The sequence below is a fragment of the Primulina tabacum genome, unplaced genomic scaffold (assembly GCF_025594145.1).
Source record: "Primulina tabacum isolate GXHZ01 unplaced genomic scaffold, ASM2559414v2 Contig769, whole genome shotgun sequence".
Taxonomy (NCBI): Eukaryota; Viridiplantae; Streptophyta; class Magnoliopsida; order Lamiales; family Gesneriaceae; genus Primulina; species Primulina tabacum.
In genome coordinates this window covers 32773-55218 of record NW_027459898.1, presented here as the reverse complement: position 1 = coordinate 55218, position 22446 = coordinate 32773, and the positions used below count along the sequence as shown (strand labels likewise).

Here is a 22446-nt window from a genome sequence, read left to right as displayed (position 1 = left end):
TCTGTTTCCTCAAACTCAGCATGACTTCATTGATTTTATTTTGGTTTGCTCACCATTCCCTTAGACAGGTTCAGTTTCTGTTAGGCAGTAGCATCGCCTTGGGACATAAGTAATCTATACAGGAGCGTATCTGATTCAGAAAACGTAGGTATATGAAGTCTAGGGACACAATAGCCAAACTACTGGAACCCCAATTGCTCCTCACTATCTTTCAAATACCAGATTTTCTCTCTTAGCCAACAAAGCTTCCTGTATTCGAAAAGTGGCTTGTACGTAATGAAATCAAATTATCTGTGTGTAATCACTCTGAGGTATGCCCTGATACAATAACGACATTTCGACCCAAAAGGCCAGGACAGCTTGTTAAAGGCCCCATGGTGTTTATCGTGACTATGATTTGGAAGTGCACACTGCAGCTTCAATATCCATCATCTCCATTCTTGACCAGATGAGAATTCCTGTATTTGATGTCGAGGAGCAAGTGTTGATCTGGTTCTACGCGCCCAAACGCAGCGAAAGATTTAAAAATTTATTTTAGTTTGAAAATCAAATAATTATGCTTTGGACGCGCGTATGATTAACAAAACATTCATAGGATGTTAAGATTATACCTTTGTGAACTTAATTCACTGGACACCAACCGTCCGGTATTACTGATCTGGCTCTTGATGATTGATTCCCTACGAACTTTCTTCAAAACAAATCCTCCTATCAAGTCCACGACTAGATAGTATGTTCCTCTTCTAATTTGCACTAGAAAAATACATAAGATATTTCGCGTAGAAGAAAAAAATTGAGAGACGGCACAATATTTTTTTTCAAAACCAAGTGGCCGAAAAAACTCTTTCTTTGGAGGTGGATGCTCACGTAAATTGTGTTGTGTGGCTAGGTTTTGAGCTTTGCATATATTATTTATAATAAAATAATAACTTATTACATAATTAACATTAATGGGCTTGATTAATTAATTGGGCTAGTCCAACTAGTTTAATTAATTTAATCAAAGTCCATTAAAATTTTAATTATTAATATGTTGGACTTGTACCTCTACAAAGCCCATTAAACATATTATCCACCATATTTAATTTATTAATTAATCAACTCAACTTTTGAGCTTAATAAATTAAATACATTATAAATTCAACATTTGAATTTATTATTTAAATTATAAATTCAACTACTTGAATTTACATCACCTCCAAAATTTATATTTAATAAACCCAACATTTGAGTTTAATAAATTAAATTCTCAAATTTTATAAATTCAACTACTTGAATTTATTCTCTCAAATTTAATTATCATAAATTCAACTCCTTGAATTTACTATATAATTAAATCAACTTCTTGAATTTATTCTCTCAACGGGAACATACGATTCAGTACTTGTGTGACCCTCAATGGTTCAGGGATACAGCTAGCCGTGGGTTCACAACTCTTTGTGATTCAGAATAACATTTATTCTTATTCGGGCTTACCCTAGTTAGCACCATTCTTTTCATCAACACCTCGATCAAGAATGTCAGAACTCATTTCTGATTGCACCCATCGGATCATGGTTAAGAGCGTCTAGTAGCATCGCCCCATGATCGATCCCCTAGGTATCACTGATAGTGCCTGCAAGAACCAGTCGATTATGATTAGCGTACAGTACGGTCCCTTCATCTCATATATCCCGATCGAATCTTCAACCATTGGTTCATCGAGAGTTGCATAATTCGATAACTATGTGATAACTATAATAGTGGCATCGCGTGTACTATTTGAGAACTCCTTCTCCAATGTATATCTCGTACTCTGATCAGAGATTCCATGCACTATTATTTCATTAGATCACATAGGATATACACACCCGTAGGTGAGCGATGAATCCCCGACTACAATGCACTGGCTTCTATATGTGTCGCAACTGTACCCAACCTCGCCACATGATGACTCTCTGGAGCCGGTAAACGAGTCAAAGCACAGCCCTAGCATATAGAGTCTCAGTGTTGTCCCGGGTCGTAAGGACTAATGGTGTACAATCATAACCACAGACTTATCCTCTCGATGAATGATAACCACTTGGAAAGTCCGAGGGAGGGTTGTTCGGTATAATCATCATATGACTACCCATCTGCATGTTTGGACATCTCTATGCCCTTACTAAGAAACGCAGTACACAACATCACAGATGCTAGTCTCGAGCTCAAGCGACCTTTATCCATGTTTTAGGCGGCTGAATCGACTAGGAACGAATTTAGATCATACAGTGTTTACAAATGAGTTTCAACATCGAATTACGATTCATTTGTATTAAAGTATAATCAAGGTCTTTATCTATGTTTGATAACATGGGCATACAGATAAAGAAATAACAAACCATGAAATGATGAATTATATTAAAATAAAGATTGTTAATTACAACCGAGTCAATAAAATCCCTAGCCAACAGTTGGCTTGTAGGTCATCTACTCTAATAGCAGGAGCTTGACATTGGTATGGAGGAGGTAAGAATAAGATTTTAGCCTTGAAAAACAGTCTTCTTTACTAGCATAAAATTCCATATCTAACAGGATTCCTTTTTTTTAATAGGCCCTAAGCATATTGAAGGCCACTCTTACCTCAACATCTGCATTAACAAATGGGCTCCAACCATTCTTAAAGAGTCGGCCAAAGCAAGAGACATAACGACCGCATTATCCTATCTTCATAATCCCGATCCAATGTTTTTTTAATATTTTGACTGCTTATTTCCAAATATGTAGGATGAGAAAAAAAACAGAGGTACAGAACTATGACCTTTCAACGCAATTTTTTAAGATATTTCATGACATTCAACTTTCCATCCCCAAGATAGTTCAACCAAGTTCGATTGATTCCCAAAACTCTGATGTTATCAATTTAAGATCAAACCGATTTTGAATTGACATACAATAGTACTTGTTGGTTTTGTAGAATCACATCACTTGAAGATGAAGACTTGTAAGCTTCTTATACGAGGAAATTCATTACTAGAATATCAGAACTACTCAAAAGGGAAATTATGGGAGCATCATGAGTCGATTAAATTTAAATTTGGGAAATAAACCAAAAAAGAAGAAGATGTTTTGATACAAAATCCTACCCGTTGCTTATCCAAACAAGAATTTCTGTATGTGATTCTGCCTTGACCCGTTGTCTATAATTGAAACAAGAACCTTGGCATATAAAATCGTACCTCGACCCATCGCTATAATGAAACAAGAACAGAAAATATCCAAATACGTATCTTGACTCATTGCCTAATCGTTGCAAGAATAAAGGTATCCATATTTGAAAGAAACAAAAGTTTACCATTGCATGTTCATGTTCGGTCACAAGTACCGAAAAGGGGTTGAAAATCCCAAATGACTCGTAGCTCTCAAATTTGAGGGTGAATTCAATCAAATGATCTTCTAAAATGACAAATAACTCTCGTCTCAATTATATATGCTACATCGTTTTTTGTCTCAAACTTGTACTATATTTAGTAATAATTTTTCTGTTCTTCCTAGTAATATAACTCTGTTAATTATGTCTTGAAAAATATGCAACTATTTTTAAAATGATTAGATTGATAAATTATGAAGTTTGTGTACAATTTATTTTGTGATGTTTTTTAAATCTGTGTGAAAAAAGTAAGTCTATATAATTGAGACTGATGAAATATATATGATTTGTATAATTATATATGACGATACAAGCCAAACCTAATTATAATGAACTAAAATAACCTCTAAACATTTTTTAAATGACCAACTTAGTTTAATTATAAAAATAAACTAAGGAGCCTACTAGTATCTAATTGAACTTGTTAACAATCAACTAAATGAATAATAATACAATTTTGACCCAAAATATTTTTTTAAAAAATAAAACTCTTGATCTTGGGCCGAGTTTAAAAAAAAATCAATTTGATTAAGGGGAAAAAAATACGTGTCCCCGATTCATTTTGTCAGAACCCGAATTTAATTAACTAATATTTGACAATAATTAAAAATAATTATTTTAAAGTAGGAAATTAGAATAATTAAGTCTAATAAATTTAGTTGTGTGTTAAAAATATGTATTAGAAAATATCAGAATTATAGAAGATATTAAAATATATATTGAAGTAATAACACACAGAAATTGTAAATATTTGGACCGACTCACGTGTAACATTTTGGGCTAAATAATAAAATGTATTTATGTTTGTGTGCTTTTGTTTTTGGGAGCCCAATTCATTCTTTTTCTCCCTAGTCTCTCGCGTCTGTTTCTTTCACTCATCTCCTTCGGTCACCATCTTCGCTCCGACCAAAAGCAAGTCGCTGGAGATCGCACAAGCTAGTCCAGGTGGTCCTTTGTTCGATTTCATTCCGAGAAGTATAAACCGAGCTCGTCTAAGCTGCTCCATTTCTTCCTACCTGTTGCGTGTGAGCATATGCTCTATTTCCAGCCTTTTTTCTTGCTTTCCTTGTGTACTTTAGGGCTTGAAGATCTCATTTTTAACTCTATTTCAGTTTATAGGGGTTGATTGATGGTAATCTCTGAGCCTAGGTTTTCAATTTTGTTTATGGAAGTAGATTTGGGTTTTGTTATGAGTTTACAAGTGCTTTTGGTTTTGATTTTTGGGTTCAGGGTGTATTTGAATTAGACTCGATCTGTGGTTCAAATAGAACTTGTATATCTATTTGTAGCTTTTTGTAGCTGCTGGAATATATTTAGTTCTGTCGTTTTTTATGTATCATTTTTTCATCTGAGAAATACGTGCAGCATTATTTTTCATATAGTATCACATGTTTCTTGTCGAATGATAAACCTCATGAGATTTGTTTATGTTCGGTCATTGATTTTAGCCGCACACATTCACGACTTGCTTCTGTAGTGCAATAATTCATTTGATAAATTACACTTCTTCTTTCATTTCAATTTTTTTTTGTGTAAAACAACAGAGTTAATATATTTTTCTTTTATCTTCTTCATCTCACTGTAAAAAGTTGTAAAAAAAAAAAATTATTCATGTCTATAAAAATATTTTTATTTATTGTTTTTCTTGTTTATAAATTTGGTTATATGTAAACATATATTCTACTTCGTTGTCTTAATCGACATATATTTTCAATATATATTTTGTATACATTAAAGATGAATAAGTTCATTATGTAGTTTTTTATTACCTGGAGTTAAGCTGATATATTAATATGTGATATACATAGATATAAGAATTTTCAAATTCAATTTATTCACAATAATTTTTCATAACAAAGACCAACTCAAAATACTGAAAATTCGTTTCATAATTATTTTAAATATGATATAAAAATAATATATGGAAATTTTTTTTGACCTTTAGTTGTAAAATACGCTGATAAATATATATAAGTGCACTATTTCATTGTGCGTTTATAGCTTTCTTTAAAATATCTCATTTCTCACTCAATGATCGAACTTTTTTTATTTCTTATTTTGATGATCAACAAATCCAATATTTAATTTCAATGTTTTTGTTAATAATACTTACATGAGTTTTATTGTGTATTTCTTCAATTTGAAAAGAATCCATTATAATTCAATCTACAACAATATTTAGAAAATGAAAGAATGCTTCTAAATTTAAAAATCAAGTAACATATAAGGAACCAATTCAAAACTAAAAGTTGATGTAACTTGCTTCATCTAGTTTTACAATCGAATAATGTAGGATCGAGCGTTTTGTCGGTTTACCAAAAGTTATAGCTGATGGTAACGATAAAAATCAAAATCTTTTAAACAAACAACAACTCAAACGCCGACCCAGCAGAGACAATTATTGTACTCAACCAATCTATCTCATAATAATTGCACCAATTGCAATAAATGAGAATTAAACTCGTGACATTTGCTCTAATATCAATTGTAGGATCAAACGTTTACTGTTTTACTAAAAATTATAGATAATGATAACAATGCAACTCAAATATTTTAAATAATACAGCAGCTCAAGCGCAACATTTCAATTGTTCTACCCAACAAGATCAATTATTGCACCCAACAAATATATTTATGCAACATTTTACTTTATCATACGAATTTATAAGACATTTGAGTAGAGTAATACTTGATATTCCACTTAAGTAGTAGAGAAAAAAATCATTTTCATCTATTTGATAATTTATATTTAAAATAAAAAATATATAGCATGTTGACAAAATCGGAAACCCAAATTGAAAGTTGAACGAACACATTCTACTCATTATTAAATTCTACTATTTAATTTTAATATATTTAACGTATTTATCCAACTAAAAATATTGAGAGAATTATTTATACAATTCAATGAAAAAGTTGAAGTGCACCAATTTTTGATTCTGAACAACGATTACAATATTATTACATTACAATGTGTTGGAACATTTCATGTTTGCAATCTTAATTTTGATGTGAACAAAACTTGTTGTTTGTTTTTAATAATCTACCTTAGTGCACAGATAACTGAAACCGAAATAATCAGTTACGAGCCAAAACTGAAGCTGTCGAAGACGCCAACTGAAAGCATCAACTGATCAACCAAACTAGACCAGTTCAATTGATGTGTCGTAAATGAGTTCAACTGATTGTTCAGTTGATAGGTGGTTCGGCAGGAGAACCTCAGAAGCCCGGTCAGCTGAAGGAGTGTTCAACTGATGAAGAGCCCAACTGAAGATCAGTTAAACTGAACAAGAATTAAATCAGTTCAACTGACGAGTCAACTGATTTCATCAGCATAACTGAAGACCAGTTCATAACATCGGTTTGGAGAAATCAGTTGCAGATCAAGACAAGCTGAACTAAGTGGAATCCAGCTATGCGCAAATGTACAAAAACATTTGTCCAGTCAAAGAACAATAATGGACGTTGCATCAGAACTGAAAGACAAAAGTGTTCCAGAAAGAACAAGACAAATTTCGAGAAACACATTCAAATGCAACGGATACAATAATTGAGGCTCATTGTACGATCAAACTTTGCGCCTATAATAGAGGGTGAAGATCAGTGAAGAGATACACAATACAAGAGAGAAAAGAAAAGGGCACGCTTCGAAGTCATATCAGCTTAAGAGAGAAGCATTCAGTCCAGTCGAGGGAACTAGGGGTGTTCAAACTTCGGATAAAACCGAAAAAACAGAAAATGGAACCGAACCGAAAGCCGAATTTAGTAATTCAGATATAAATATTAAAACCGAAGTTTATTTGATTCGGTTTCGGATTATATATGTCAAAACTGAAAAAAAACCGAAATTTCAATAAATTAATAATTATTTTATATTTTTATTGATATTATATATTTTGATATGATATTTAGTGAACGAAGAACTATTTTGAACAATTTTTAGGTGATTGTTGTTTGTTTAATTAATTTAGACAATATTTTGTTTGTTTAATTAATTTAGACATTATATTTAAATATTTCACTAAGAAACATGTAAAAAGTTAACATATTATATTTTATAATATATTTATATTATTAATTTAAATAATTATATTAAAATCGAATTAACCGACCGAAATAACCGAACCGTTTTGGTAGAAAACTGAACCGAACCGAACCGAAGGAAAATGGTTCGGATATCGGATTATATATTTCTAAAACCGAAAACCGAAATAAAAAACCGAAACCATAATCGAACCGACCGATGAACACCCTAGAGGGAACACTTAAACTTGTTATCAGCTTTAGATTATAAGCATATTTTCCTAAGTGTGTGAGAATACTTTCGGGTAGCTTTCAGATATCAGTTCTCACACACACACACAGACCACCACTCAAATACCGTTTTGCGCAAAGACGTTAAACTTGTGTATGTAGTCTTTCTCACATAGACATTAAAGAAGTGTTGACTAGAAGGTGTGCCTTCAGTCTAGTCTAGGAGTTCAGTTAAGACAGTAGGTAAGTCCTAAGCTGGGTGGGTTTATACAAGTATTTGTATCGATCAAAGTCTTCTAGTGAATCTTACCCGAGGTGGTAGAAGAGGTGACGTATGAGCAGTTGAAGTTTCCGAACATCCATAAACATATCTTGTGTATTTAACTATTTAACTATTGTTTTCAAACTAATTTAACTAGTTAGAGCATCCGTTGGTTCAGTTATCACCATAACTGAACTAATGAATTCAAAAACTAATCTACTCTTTTGGTTATCCAGTTACACAAGATATATAAATATATCAGTGTTTCTTAAATCATTTCGAGTGTTTTCCACTTGGTTCTATACCAAACTCGATCTAATTCATCGATGTATACATTCTTAAAACACGAGCTATTGCAGCTTTTGGAGGTGCTCTGCAAAAGATCCTTCGCAATGATAAATAAATTATTATTTTTAGTTTATCATCATATTCTTTATCTCAATAAACAGATGTTAAATTTAATATTGATATTGGATAATCAAAGTGTTAATTTTAACATTTTTTTTTATTGTTGTCAATACATTACTTTTTCTATTTTCAAATATATTAATCTATTTATTGTTGCGTACAAAGTATAATAATTATTTGGTTAATTGATCACATTTAATATTAGGTTCTTAGAAAAAATTCTAAGATATATTTAAATACCAATATATGGTAGAATTAAATTTGATATCAAGAGAAAAATTAAGAAAATATAGAACACTACAATGCATGAACTTTCACTTTGTACAGTGACAAAGCATAAGGCAAGTTATCTACTTATAACCAGTGAGATACTTATATATATGAATTTCATTCAGCTTAGCTCATTATAATATCTTTATTTACTCACTTTGTCCTTCACGTTTACTTCACTAACTTTGCAGTGAGTTAGTCAACCAGTATAACTCATTCAAATATTAGCTTTTGATTTTTTTAGTAAATAATGGCCTCCACTCTCTCCAACTTCAATATTTAGAAGTTGATATTAGTATAGTTAATAGACAATTATTTAGTTTTTATTTTCTGTCTTTTGTTTAATTATGTAATTTTTTATGTCCTACCTAATTCATTTTTAGAATTTTTATCAAATTTTTATAATCAAGATTAGAAGTGTTGCACGCATACAATAAACATATAAAACTAATATATTTTAAAATATTAATATTGAAGTGTCAAATAAATGTACTAAATAATTATTTAAGAAATTTTTAGAAAAAAATATATATCATAATTTATATTTAAATATTAACATACTTATAAGTAATTGCGATGAATATCTTACGAAACAAATGGTATCAGTCCAAAAAAATCACATATGAATATTGTAAATGGATTTTCCTTAATTAATTAGAAAATTTTCAGCATATTTGCTGAATTAGTTAGTATTTTTTCAATATAGTATGTTGATAATTGTGTTTCCATATGAGTTAGTGATTGAGTTCTTATTGACATTTTTTTTAAAAAAAAATAGTGTCTTTAATTATAGTAACGATGTCTTTATGATTTAAATATTAAATAAAATAAATTATCATGATAAAAACTAATCAGGAAATTCAAGAATATGTGGTTACTCAATTAGTTTGATTGACACACTCTTTAGTTTGCTGCTTTAATAGATGTTAAATCCACAATCACTCAGTTTGACAAGAATTCTTGTAGAATAAAACACAATTTCGATAAATTACTGATTGTATTTGTATGATTTTGTATATTTCATATATGTTTGATTTATTTCATTTATAAGGTTTAAATTTATATATTATGATATAAGAATTGTTATGCATCTTCACATCGATAAAATCATTAAAAATTTATTTATTTATATTTTAATTCCGGCTACCACATAATTCTTGTTTCGCCCCATACTTTGTCTATTCGTTTGCTTGAATTTATTGTTTCTCATTTTGCCAAGACCCATACATCTCAAACATCAAAGTGAATATTAATTTAAAAATATAATAATATTTATATATTGTAATAAATATATTTATCTTTCATGATAATGATAAAAATAACTTAAAAATAATATGTTGACGAGTAATATTGTCTGGAATCCAAAAAACACAATTCAATTTTCAACTTTGAAACTCCATTTTCAGTGATTACCAAAATATCTCAACAACTCACATCATAATTTTAAAATCAAGACGATATTCTCTCATTTACATGAAGAATTCATGATTGAAAATCGATAATATTAGATATATAGATATTTAATATAAACCCGTATGGGTGAGCAAGATTTCGGTTAAACCGAATTAACCGACCGAACTGAGCCAATTTGGAAATTCGGTTCGGTTATTTCAGAAATTCGTTTTTCAAATTAAAAAAAATTAGGTTATATCGGTTAATTTGGATCGTCTACGATTTTTAAAAAATTTGAAATCGGTTAACCGAATTAATACATACTATTATTTAATAAATTTTTATTATTTATCAATTTATATATATTTTTGAATTTTTAATTTTAAAATAAATCCTAATTCTAAACACCTTGGTTTTCTCGTTCTCACTTTTCTATTCTCCCTCTTGACTTCATCCGCCGCCCACCCATCTCTCGTCATCGGTCGAGACGCTGCCCGCCATGTTATGTTATTTTATAAAAAACATGTATTAATTGTGTTCAAACAAAATTTGTACATTTGTGATGTGTGTGATTTTATGTTTTTATGCATTTGTCTAAACTGTAGTGTTCAAGAAAAATTACAATTATAAATTAAAGTTAAATCACAATTTTTTTAAAGCTAATTGACCGACTGAATTAACAGATTTTAATTCGGTTCAGTTTTCATCGGTTATGAGAATTAATTCGGTCGGTTCGGTTATGGATAAATATTTCGGTTCGGTTCGGTTATGGCTAATTCGGTTCGGTCGGTAACCGAACCGACCAAATGCTCACCCCTAACCTGTGCGGGCTCATTTAGACCTAATTTTAAATGAGCTGACTAAATTTCAACTCAACCCACTTAAATTATATGGTGGTGTGGGCTAAACCGACGAACCCAACCCAATTGACGATTCTAATCACTACTATCTTTTATTGTGTTTTATTCAAATAATTTATAAATATAAATCGCACAAAATGTTGGTTGCAAAAAACTTTAATTTAAACACATATAGACACAAGTAAATAGATCTAAAAATTAGAATTTTTTTTATATATAAAAATATATCACAATAAAATTTTTGACCATATTTTATTAAAATACTTTTTAAATATAAACATTTGCAAAAAAAAAAATAATTAAACTCATAAGTTATAGCACGTCAACAAAAAAAATTAATGAAGACATGAAAAAAATTAACAAGACACCAAAAAAATTCATTATTCAACAATGGACTATTTCCAAACTTTATTTAATTTAATTTACATAATAAAGAGATAAATAAAAAAATCTAAATCATTAGATTAAAAATAACATATTATAATATGAGTAATAAAAAAACCTAATACTAATAATGAAAATATAAATAAAAAATATCTAAATTATTGGATAAAAAATAACATATTATAATGTTCGTAGACATAAAAAAAATTAAATACTAACAACCACACATGTTCAATACATAAATAAGGAGAAAAATAGATATATTTAAAGCAAGCAATTAATAAGCAGATAAATAGAAATTCACGGTCACATATTTATATATAAATTATAAATATATAATAGATATAAACATAAAAAAAAAAAAAACAATTTTTTGCAATTTTTTGAAATTTTAAGGACGACATCGCTTCACAGCATTGCCTGTCTCACATTTCAATTCAAATGGAAAAGTTCATGTTCCATAACTCCATACAATAATATAGTCAAAATAACAACGGAACAAAACAGAACAGGAAGCAGCTCCAGCAAGGATTCGATCAGCTGGCGAATATTCTGAATCCGATGAATAGCCAAAACATGTAATGATCAACAAACCTATGAGGGGTCTTTCCTTGTACCTAACAGTGTTTGAATGATTGAATCTGACATTCCATCTGCATATGGAAACATATGACCAGCACCAGATAACTCATGATACTTTATCCACGGCAGTTGATTGGAAATATAACGCTGCACTTTAACGGGGACAAGTTTATCCTCACCCCCCTGCCACAAGTGGACAGAACCTTCACTTTCAGGGAATGGATTCTTCAAATCTGTGGGATCAAATTCCCAATTCCCATAGCCAATGATCAAATCACGAAGAGCAGACTCGAACACTCCTTGTTGTCTTGGCAGCGCCTGATCATAACAAAAGAGCAAAACAAAATTCACATTCAGACACTATTTTATGAGAAACGAATTGCGGGCGGTACTGGTGGGACTAAGGGTCATCCACTATTTACAGAGCTACAGCCAATGATAAAATGATGAAACTCATATATTTTAAATGGTGAAAGATTCCAACTCATTACATTTCAATCTTGCGTGTGGCAGTTGTTGCCAACCAACCGCGTTCACTGGAAATAGTCAACACTTAAAAGTTGTGGCTCTAAAAGTTTGTTCAAAAAATGGACTATGGAAGATGAATGATAAAAGAAATGAGATTAGCAGAAAGATTAACTGCGAGAGGTAAAAATCTCAGTTAAGAAGTTCAGAGATTTCTCCAATTGTATAGCATAGAATGTGTGTGTAGATTTTATAGAGTATACAACCCAGTACCTCAAACTCCTTTCTAATGGAATGAATTTTAGGCCCAAGTTCTATGTCTTGGTTAGACAAAACACTTGTACTGTAAGCGATAACACTCGAAAAAGGAAACAATTTTTGGGTGTTCCACCAGTAGGTAAGCCATGGCATATAGTGAGCAACACGAAGGGCCCATTGATCCTGTGGAAGTTGCTGATAATATACTTCCTTGATATGTTTGAAGGAATACCAGGCCACCAATGATTCACCGCTGGTGCTAAAAGAACTGCTCCAGCCAACCTGTTTGGCATTACAGACAACATTATTACTTATTCAGGTTCAGAAGATACCATAATTACAAGAAACTATAGCAATTACTTAACTGGATAAGAAATAATAATTAATTCATGGAGAAGAGCGAAATTCATTGATGAATTTAAACAAGACATCCTTCTAATTAATCTCACAAAAAACCAATCCAAAACCCAATTTGGAATATATATACCTGTGAGGGATATACTTGAGGCATGCCCACACAATCTGCCCACCCATTGAAACCCGATAATATAAAACTTGGAACCTAATCCCAACTGGTCAGCAAGCTCCTCAATGTCAAACGCTAAGGACTTCACTGTTTGGGATGGGTGAGGATCACTTTCTCCATAACCAGGTCTATCAAATGAAACGATGTAGATTCCTTGACTTTCAACAACATGCTAAGAATGAAGACCAAAAAACAAAAAAAAGTTAGTCCACATAATCTAATACCATGCCTAAACAGTTGATACATGAAGGAAACGTCATTACTGGGGACAGGGATGCAGTTATAGCAGCAGCATCATGCCTACAACTATTGATCCCGTGGATAAAAACTATCTTATGCTTTGCACTATCCTTTGGAACACCATACTCTTTGTAAGCCAAATATCTCCCGTCATTAAGTGTAATTCTTGATGCCGTAACTGGAGGCCCATCCGCGGAACCACATATCTTTGGCGAAGGAGGTCGTGTGGCCTGGTACGCCCATGCAAAAATCCCCATAAAGCAAACCAGCAAGATTTTCTTGAACATCCCTGAAAATTTATAGCTTTGAATATACACAATCAGCACTACGCCACTACCAAGTTCAAATTGAAAGAAGGAAGCCGCACAAATTGCAATACTCATGAACCGAACAGTTCTATTAATGCATCCTAAAGCCAAAATTCCACACATTTAGTTGAAAACAACAAATAAGCACCAAGAACCATAGTTTATCAATCGGAATGCTCAAGAGCAACTGAAGTTCTCTTGTCCATGAGTTAGAAAAGAAAATTCCGAAATTAATTACGATTGTATTTAGATTGAATCATTCAAAATCTGGGACTTCGAAATTATTATCATCGTTAATTAAGTTAAATAGAGAAAATTAAAATCCACGTACAATTGCAGTATTCATGATGGATTTCAAATGCATTTAAAGATTTGAAATACATTCTGATTAATATAAATAATTATAATGTAAATAAGTAATGAGAAGAATTTGAATATTTTTTTCAAATATCGAATCAATAAAAATATATTTATTCTATAAATTTTAAATCCATTCATCTAATCACAAACTATATGTATTACAATCAGATTACAACAAATTCCAAGGCCTCCATTCCAAAGTATAAATACAACAATCTCAAATTTTCAATTTTCAAAATCAAGATCAGAACTTTCAACCATTATCTACTACCTGAAGCTCGATTATATTCAGCCCGCTCTACGGTTCAGATAAAAACTAGCAACAAAACCCAACTCGGCATTAAATCGAAAATTTCTAACCATACAAACTAAATGGAAAAGGAAAAAATCACGAAAATCCCACCTGAAAAAATCGAAGAACTCGTTTTTGGCTTCAGTTTCCGGGTGTGTGCCCTTGCAGAGGCTGCTGAAATCTTCCGGGTCGTTCCAGCCGCCATTATTTCTTAGCTTTTCTTTATATATTTGTGCACTGCACTTCCAGTAGTCAATTCCTCTCTTGACGATGAAAGCCACAAAACAGATCACTTAGGACCAAAGATTCATTGATACACACGCATTGATGTGCATCTGGACGCCGAGAAAAGAGAGAGATTTGAAATCGGATGCATAAATCAGGCAACTCTCGACAATTTGGACTTTTCAGTGTAGCTCCACTTTTTCTTCTTCTTTTGTTTTTTTAAAGGGGAGTAGTTTTTTATTAAAAAATATTTAAAAATAAAACTCCATAAAATACAATAAATAAAACAAACAATTCGTATTTTATATTTCATATTCGATGAATTAATAATCTTTATAAAATAATAATTTTCTAAAATTACAAATATTATAACTAAAACAATCTATTCTATTATTATTTGTTTTTTCTTCAATTTAAATATGGTTTGATTTCTTATATTCTCATGTAATTTATGTAGTGGTTCGTTTCATCACCATACATTGAATGCATTTTATTCTAGTACAATGAATATATGGATGCAAGTGATTTATACCCACATTATACGGTATATTTTATTTGATCAATCAATATATTAATATTTTTTAATAATTAATATTATTTACTTATTTTTATTAAATAAATATATATATGGAATGTATTATGTATTTTATATAATTCAAATAATAAGGTACATGAGTGAATAAATGAAAGTGAATCTGATACATGACATTGTTTTACCAAATTTTTCTTTAGTGGTTTTCGCACACATGGAGGTTATTGGTTTTCAGCCTATATACCATTTTCAACTCATACTGAGCTAAGAAAATGAAGAATTTAAATTCAAGAATAATAATGAATATAAGGTTATTATTTGGAACTTTTACAAAAACATAAAATGATTTATCAAATATATATAAAAAAAATTAAACAACAGAGGATTTTACCGAGGTCCACCTCATAAACATAAATGCATAAAAAATCACTCATAAACGCCTTAAACAATATATCTCGGCTAAGCAGGCTGAAGGGCTACAACATGAATTTATTATTTTCTTGGTTAAACTCGAACCTTGTGTTTAGCATTTCTTGATTCATCTTTCTTTACCTTACGTTCTAACCAACCAAACCTTATATTACATTAAATTCTAAAATTTAAATAGATCTTTTATTATCTCAATTTAATTTTAAGTTACAATAAAATATAGATCATGTCATAGTAAGATAATAATTTAGCACGAATACTTTAGCCTGTCATTCAGGCTAAGCTATTGAAATATAAATTTAAAACAATAAATAAAAACAGAAAATAAAAATAATATAAACTTACATAGTTGTGTTCAGAACATGAAACTTTTATTAATATACTTCAAAAGAGTTTATTTTTTACAAGAGAGAATAGAGGGGAGCAAACTCGACCGTGTCCTCCTAAGAACACAGAATGAACCTATAGATGGAAGAGCCAGACATGAAACCCCGGATTCCAACTAAAAATATAAACAATATAGTGCTTTATTAAAGCAACTAGTAACATGGTTACAAAATTCAAAAAGTCTATAGTGATTGTGATATTCCACCACTTGTTGATGTGATATGCCACCAGCTATGAATAGTAAGATTCAACTACCAACGATCATAATTAAAGATAAATAATTTAATCATATTTAATATTGTCCTTTATGGAATTTTTCAATTTTTCAAAAATATTATTAATTTGAAAGAATTGAGGAATATCATCCTCTGTATCTTGTGCATCTTGCATCTGCATTAGATGGATAAATTGATTTTCACTGGATTCAGATGCCATACATTTATCAGATTTTGAATCGGAACATCCAATATTCTTATAAAGATCCTTCTTCATTTTTTCAATATAAACTTCAATCATTTTTTCTTTTGAATATATCTCAGAATATTTCTCAGTCAGAATTTTAAAAGGACTCATAGAGGCTTTCTCCTTCTCTTGTTGATTATTGAATTCTGTCTCGTATAATGAAATTTTTTCCTCAATTTGATGAAGAGTGTCAGAGCCATAAGGCTTTCTAGTTGCTGGATCTTTTCTTAATAATTTATCCCAAAATTTAGTAGAGCTAACTCCCAGAGGGAAGGGATTCCTTCATCAGTATAACCAAATTCTGGTTGCCATTTTCAGATCCATGGGATTCAAAATTCCATGAAATATAGACATAGATTCTTTCCATCTATCCATTGTTCAGAAAATTTTTTTTTAATATTTGGAGAAACATTTAACCAAGTATTCATAGATTTTATAAAAACCTCTGGCAAAATTTTTGCTGATGGACCAAAAATCTTCCAACATATAAAGAAACAATTTGGGACAAGATAATGGAAAACATTTTCACAGATTTTTAGAAACCATGTATGTTTCCTTTTCTCATTTCATAAAATAGAATTTTATTAAAACTCTCAAGATAATCCCAAAAATTAAATTTAAAACTCATTTTATGAGTATCAGAATAAAATTTTTTTCAACCAATGGAGATACATTTCATTCTTCAATAGATATTATCTTTTTGATAATGAACTTAGAGAAGTTATAACTTCCTTTTTGTTGGGTATTGCTGAAAAAGTGAGTTATATCAACATTTTTGTAGATAAAAGAAGATTTTCATAAAATCCTCTTTGTTTGTAGGAACCATATACATGTGATGTATTGGTTAAGTATCTTTCCATGATATTCCATGGAGTTTTCTCTCATTGAGTATCTTTTTCTTCTATAAAAAAATTAATTCACGATGTTTTGTCTCTGTATATAGAGCAGAATCATTATCATCTTCTTTCATGATATTAGCATATGATGCTGAAAATTGAGAATCTGTATTATTTCTCTACTTTTGTTTCAAGAATTCTTGAAATTCATTGTATAACTCATTATTCTGCTCAGTATTACTGGATGAGCTAGATAAGATTTGGGCTATTAGCCTCTGCTTGTCATGCTGTGCTTTAATATTAGGGAGTTTTTCCCTACCACCTCGTCCTCTATAAGAGGACTCACCTCTGCCTCGAGAATTCATATCTGTAAATAAAGACATTAAAATAAATATTCTCGAGTTAAAAAATCTTGTAGGTGATTATCTTCGCCTTTCTTATAAATGATTTCAAAATCAAAAGAAGCTAAATAAACCTGTCATCTTGCAAACATTTGCTTAGAAACATCATGTTTAAAATCTTTGTTAAACCTAAATTTAGCAGATTTGCAATCAATTTTTATAATAAACTTTTGATTATATAAATCATCTTGAAATTTTAAAATATATATGACAATAGCCAAATTTTTTTTTCTATTGTGGAGTAATTTTTCTGGGCATTATTCCTGTAGCACCCCATAACTTAAATGGTATTTGCATATATTATAATTACTAATATTTATTAATTATTATATTTTAAATATATATAAAAATGAATGAAATAACTAATATATTATATTTATATACACACATTCATACATGGATACATACCTACATACCATCATCATAGTTGCTTAACCAACACACCACCTCCCTTCTTGCCCAACCGGTGATCAAGATTTGTTCATCATAGATTGGAGATAAGGCTTGATCATTGCCTATAAAATGCACCCTTCACTTCAGGAATTTCAAGAGTTCTCAGCCTGAATTTTCGAGTTTAAGGAGTGGGTCTAGTATAGGGTGGAGTGGTGAGAGTTTATAGCTCAAAAAGTAGAGAAAAATGGTCAAAAATATCTTTATATATCCAGAACCCTTCCAAATATTCTATAAAAATTCCACAAGACTCTCAAATTACCTAGAAATATATCACAAAATGAGGTGTCGAAAAATCATCAATCGATTTTTCGTTAAAATTCAGAAATCGCTACTGTCCGGGAAGGGAATAGTGCCGGAAAACCTCGTTTTTCAGGTACTGTTTTTGCTCCCATATTTCGTAATTTTCTTGACCGTATTTCACCTTAGTTTAAACACGAAAGTTGTTCATTGTATGTCATACTTCTCATTCATGTCTTTGGTTTCCCGGAATCGGCCTTGGAAATAGTGTTTTTCGACAGCCGAAGTCAGGGTGTGAGTTTTACTAGTTTTTCCTTTTCTGGCACGTTTCGGCTGGGAATTTCAGAAAACTTATAACATAAGAGTTGTAGGAAATCGTATTTTACGTCTTCTGGAAAAAGGGTGGCCGCGCGTGGTGGCCTGAAGACGGCCACGCGCCGCCGAAACCGGCGCGTGTAAAACATGCTCCGGCGAAAAATGAAAATTTTATTTTCCGAAGCATGCTCTGTAGGATTCTAGGCTACTGTACAAGTTCGTAAATTTTGGATGAGTATTGCATTTACTGTGAATTTTTAAAGGAAAATACTATGATTTTCGGATATGATTTACTATCTATATGATCTTATATACCTTTGTATAAATGTTCAAAGCCTTCAATACTTGAAAAATATATCATTGGAAGTAGTTATGAAGTTTTATAATTTTTCGACTCACAAATTATTTATTATGATTTTTGTGAGTTATATATTAAATGTTATATATATCGATTAATGATAAAATAATTTCAAATATTATCTATTTTGAATTCTTTTCAGTTAATATTATAATAAGAGTTGTTATAGGAAATATTGTAATTTTTGAAGTCAAATATTAATTATTATAAATTTTAAAAGATAGTTTTGACTATTAGAAAATAATTTTTGACAAAGAAATATTAAAGAAATAAAAATTTTTTTTATGAACTTTTAGTCAATAAATAAAGTTTATGAAGTTATATTCTTTATTTTGGTAAAAATTTAGGGATAATCTATATAAAAAATGTTTACTATACTAATGATAATCACATTGGTCAATAGGATTGACTTGAACTTGGAACTCTCACTCTCATCTATAGTAAGTCTCAAGGTGAGGAATTTACTTTTAACCGTTCTTCTTATATAGCCTTTGGCATTTGGCCTGAAAATTATGATATGATATGTTATATTCTTTAACGATATTCACTACGGATTATCGATTTCTTACGCCTGTGCATAAATTCTGTATCTTTGAATCGCGTTGATGCATATGAAATATGCCCCATCCTGAATGTCCTTTTCTATCGAACTAACTCCTTATTCATGCTGGTACTACCTTTCCGAAATGAGTGAATTCTTCAATGTAACATTCTCATTATAATATCATCATACTAGACGTGATTCTTATCAAGCTTCCACTGAATGAAGTTTTGGTTAATCATCAAATAAATGAATGAATGACTGAATGATAAGGTGATTGACCAAAATAGAGCCCTGGACAACGGACTTTGGTCTGGAGATTGAGTTCATTGAACAACGTGACTTTGGTTCGGGTATATTAGTTCACTTGGCTCGTTATTCTTTACTAACCATTATTTTGGTGTACTCATATAACCGGATGTTGATTCTTTTGTCTATTGTATCATTCTTTCAAATTTGAGTATCATATTTACCCTTATTTAATTTTCACTAAGTCCTTAAAGACTTAACCTCTCTATTTTTCTTTATCTATTGTAATTTCCAGAGCAAGGTAACCAGGATTTGGATAAAGAAAGAAATGTCGATGTATGATCCGCCAGTTGTTTTCTGGAATAAATTGCTGGAAGGCATAATAAGTCATTTAGTCTATGAGTCAGTTTGTCTGAAATGTTTATGTCATTTTCACTCTTACTGTCTATGTTAGTTTGGACATGTAAAACTTTATCGTAATTTATTAGTACTTGTACGTTTCGCTTCCGCTAATAAAATTCTTTGATAGTTCTTATTACTGCCTGTGATATTTCTAAAGAGACAGAATTCTCTTATGTGGTATTATTAGGGAATGTGGCATTCCTCGAGGTCTAGTTTCAAGACTGGGTGTCACAGAGGTGGTATCAGAGCCAAACATGCTAGGATAAGTTACCTAGAAATGTAAAATGCAATTAGTTATATATTTTTTTTCTAATATCTGCTCATCACTAATTATTGTTTCCATAAATTTATTAATTTATCACAGGATGTCCGGCTCTACCAGTAGTCAGGGAGGTCGTTTAGACACTATTTATGTCCGTACAGATTCCCCGACCTTGACTTTCACACCTGGAGATCGAGGTTTATCATATTATCCCGACCATGTTACTCTTCAGATTGCTGAGGATCGCGATAGAGTGAGGGCCGCTAGGGCGACTGATCGAGTCCTTTTTGAAGAAGAGATTTATCGTTTAACTCGAGAGAATCAAGACATGAAGAACCAGTTAGCTATTTATAGATGGCACCTTGATGCCATGGGGATTCCAGAGTATTATCCCACTCCATTGGAGGATGCACTGATGAGACAGATTCCACCCTATAGTGGTGACATAGGTCGAGCGGTGTATGAGAGATGTAGGATGATCTTGAGTCTGTCTGAGTTACGCGGGTTTGTTGATCGAGAGGTGAGAGCTCTGCAGAGAGCAGAGTATTACTCTGAGATTCATTTTGATTATATTCTTACTCAGGTTCGTACTATGTTCGACTATGCTATTTATGGGTTTGAGCCAGTGTTAGCAAGTATTACCAGCCTTCGAGATGGAGCAGGACCTAGCAACATTCCTACCGAGCACCTAGCTGTTGATCCACCAGTCATTCCATTTGTTGACCCACCAGTTGTTCCTCTTTCTGATCCACCAGTTCTTCCACTTCAGGAGCCCGAGTTACCCCCATTACCACCAGCTTTAGAGGAGGATGGGTGGCTGACAGACCCTGAGTACGAGTCTGACCCGGAGGAGTTTCCTGATGATCCGCCATTGATAGTGCAGCTAGGACCATTTTGGGGAGAGGACCCTTTACCTTTGGTTGGAGATATTGCTGATAATGTTATCATCGAGATATCAGATGATGAGGTTGCATCTGTCGCCGAGTCGAGCGTTACCACTGAGGAGTTGTTCTAGACTTTGATTATTAGTCGTACTGTTTTCAAAAAAAAAAATAATCACCTTTTTTTTTGTATCAATTAACGATATCTCGTATTAGTAGGTCTAGTAAATTATGTGATGTTATAACTTTTCTGACTGAATGGTAAATTCTCTAGTAGTTATCCATTTTTCTCTAAATGATGACTGCTTTTGTGATATGATAATTATGTCATGGTATGTGTTATTGATTAGCTTAAACTGTTATTGCATAAGTTCTTATTTATGAAATAAAATTCCCACTATAGCAACTTCATGGCATCTTCGAATGGAAGCAACCAAGCAAGGAGCCAAGAAGAGCAAAATCATCAGCGTAGAGAGGAGCGCATACCACAAGAAGAACCTAATCCTCGCCATATACTCGAAATGATGCAACAATCCTTTCAATATTGCCAGAATCCACCAAGAACCAGGTTACGGGCGATCGGACCTTTGAACGCTTTCTTCGATTCAATCCTCCAAGGTTCCAAGGGACCTCGGATGCAACCCAAGCCGAGTCTTGGCTGACCAAGATCAAGAAGATATTTTCCGTTCATAACTTCTCTGATGAACAAAAAATAAATCTATCTACCTACCAATTCGAGGATGCTGCATACAATTGGTGGAGAGTCACAAATCATCAGTGGAACCAAAAAAATACACCCAGAACATGGGAGAACTTCACAAAAGAATTCGAAGGAAAATATATCACCCAAGTTGTGCGAAACGCTCGAGAAAGAGAGTTTATGGACCTGGTTCAAGGATCTATGAGTACGAGGCTGAGTTTCACCGCTTAATTCACTATGCCCCTCAATTCATGGAAGACGAACCAAGGAAGACGAGAAAGTTCATAGAAGGGTTAAAACTAGAGATCCGCTGGTCAACGCTATCCTCTGAAGTAACCGATTATAATATCGCAGTCAACAAGGATCTACGAGTGGAATCAGAAATCAAAACACTCTTTAAGAGAGAAGAAGAAGAAAAAAGATCCCGTAACCCCAATTTCCCCCGAAAATAACCAAAAGAAGAGGAGATATGGAAACGAGATTCAGCATGGCAAGAAAAAAGGACCATCAAAAATAAATTTTCGAGC

The 22446-nt window shown here is 31.8% G+C and overlaps 1 long non-coding RNA gene and 1 pseudogene across 1 annotated transcript; one reads left to right on the top strand and one right to left on the bottom strand.

The window, feature by feature from the left end:
• The first annotated feature begins 360 nt into the window (after positions 1–360).
• Positions 361–3130, top strand: LOC142534977 (uncharacterized). The gene is made up of 3 exons (XR_012817304.1): positions 361–481; positions 2464–2487; positions 2573–3130. It is a non-coding gene; the product is annotated as an uncharacterized LOC142534977 (long non-coding RNA).
• Positions 3131–11625: 8495 nt separating this feature from the next.
• Positions 11626–14688, bottom strand: LOC142534976 (uncharacterized; annotated as a pseudogene).
• Positions 14689–22446: the final 7758 nt, after the last annotated feature.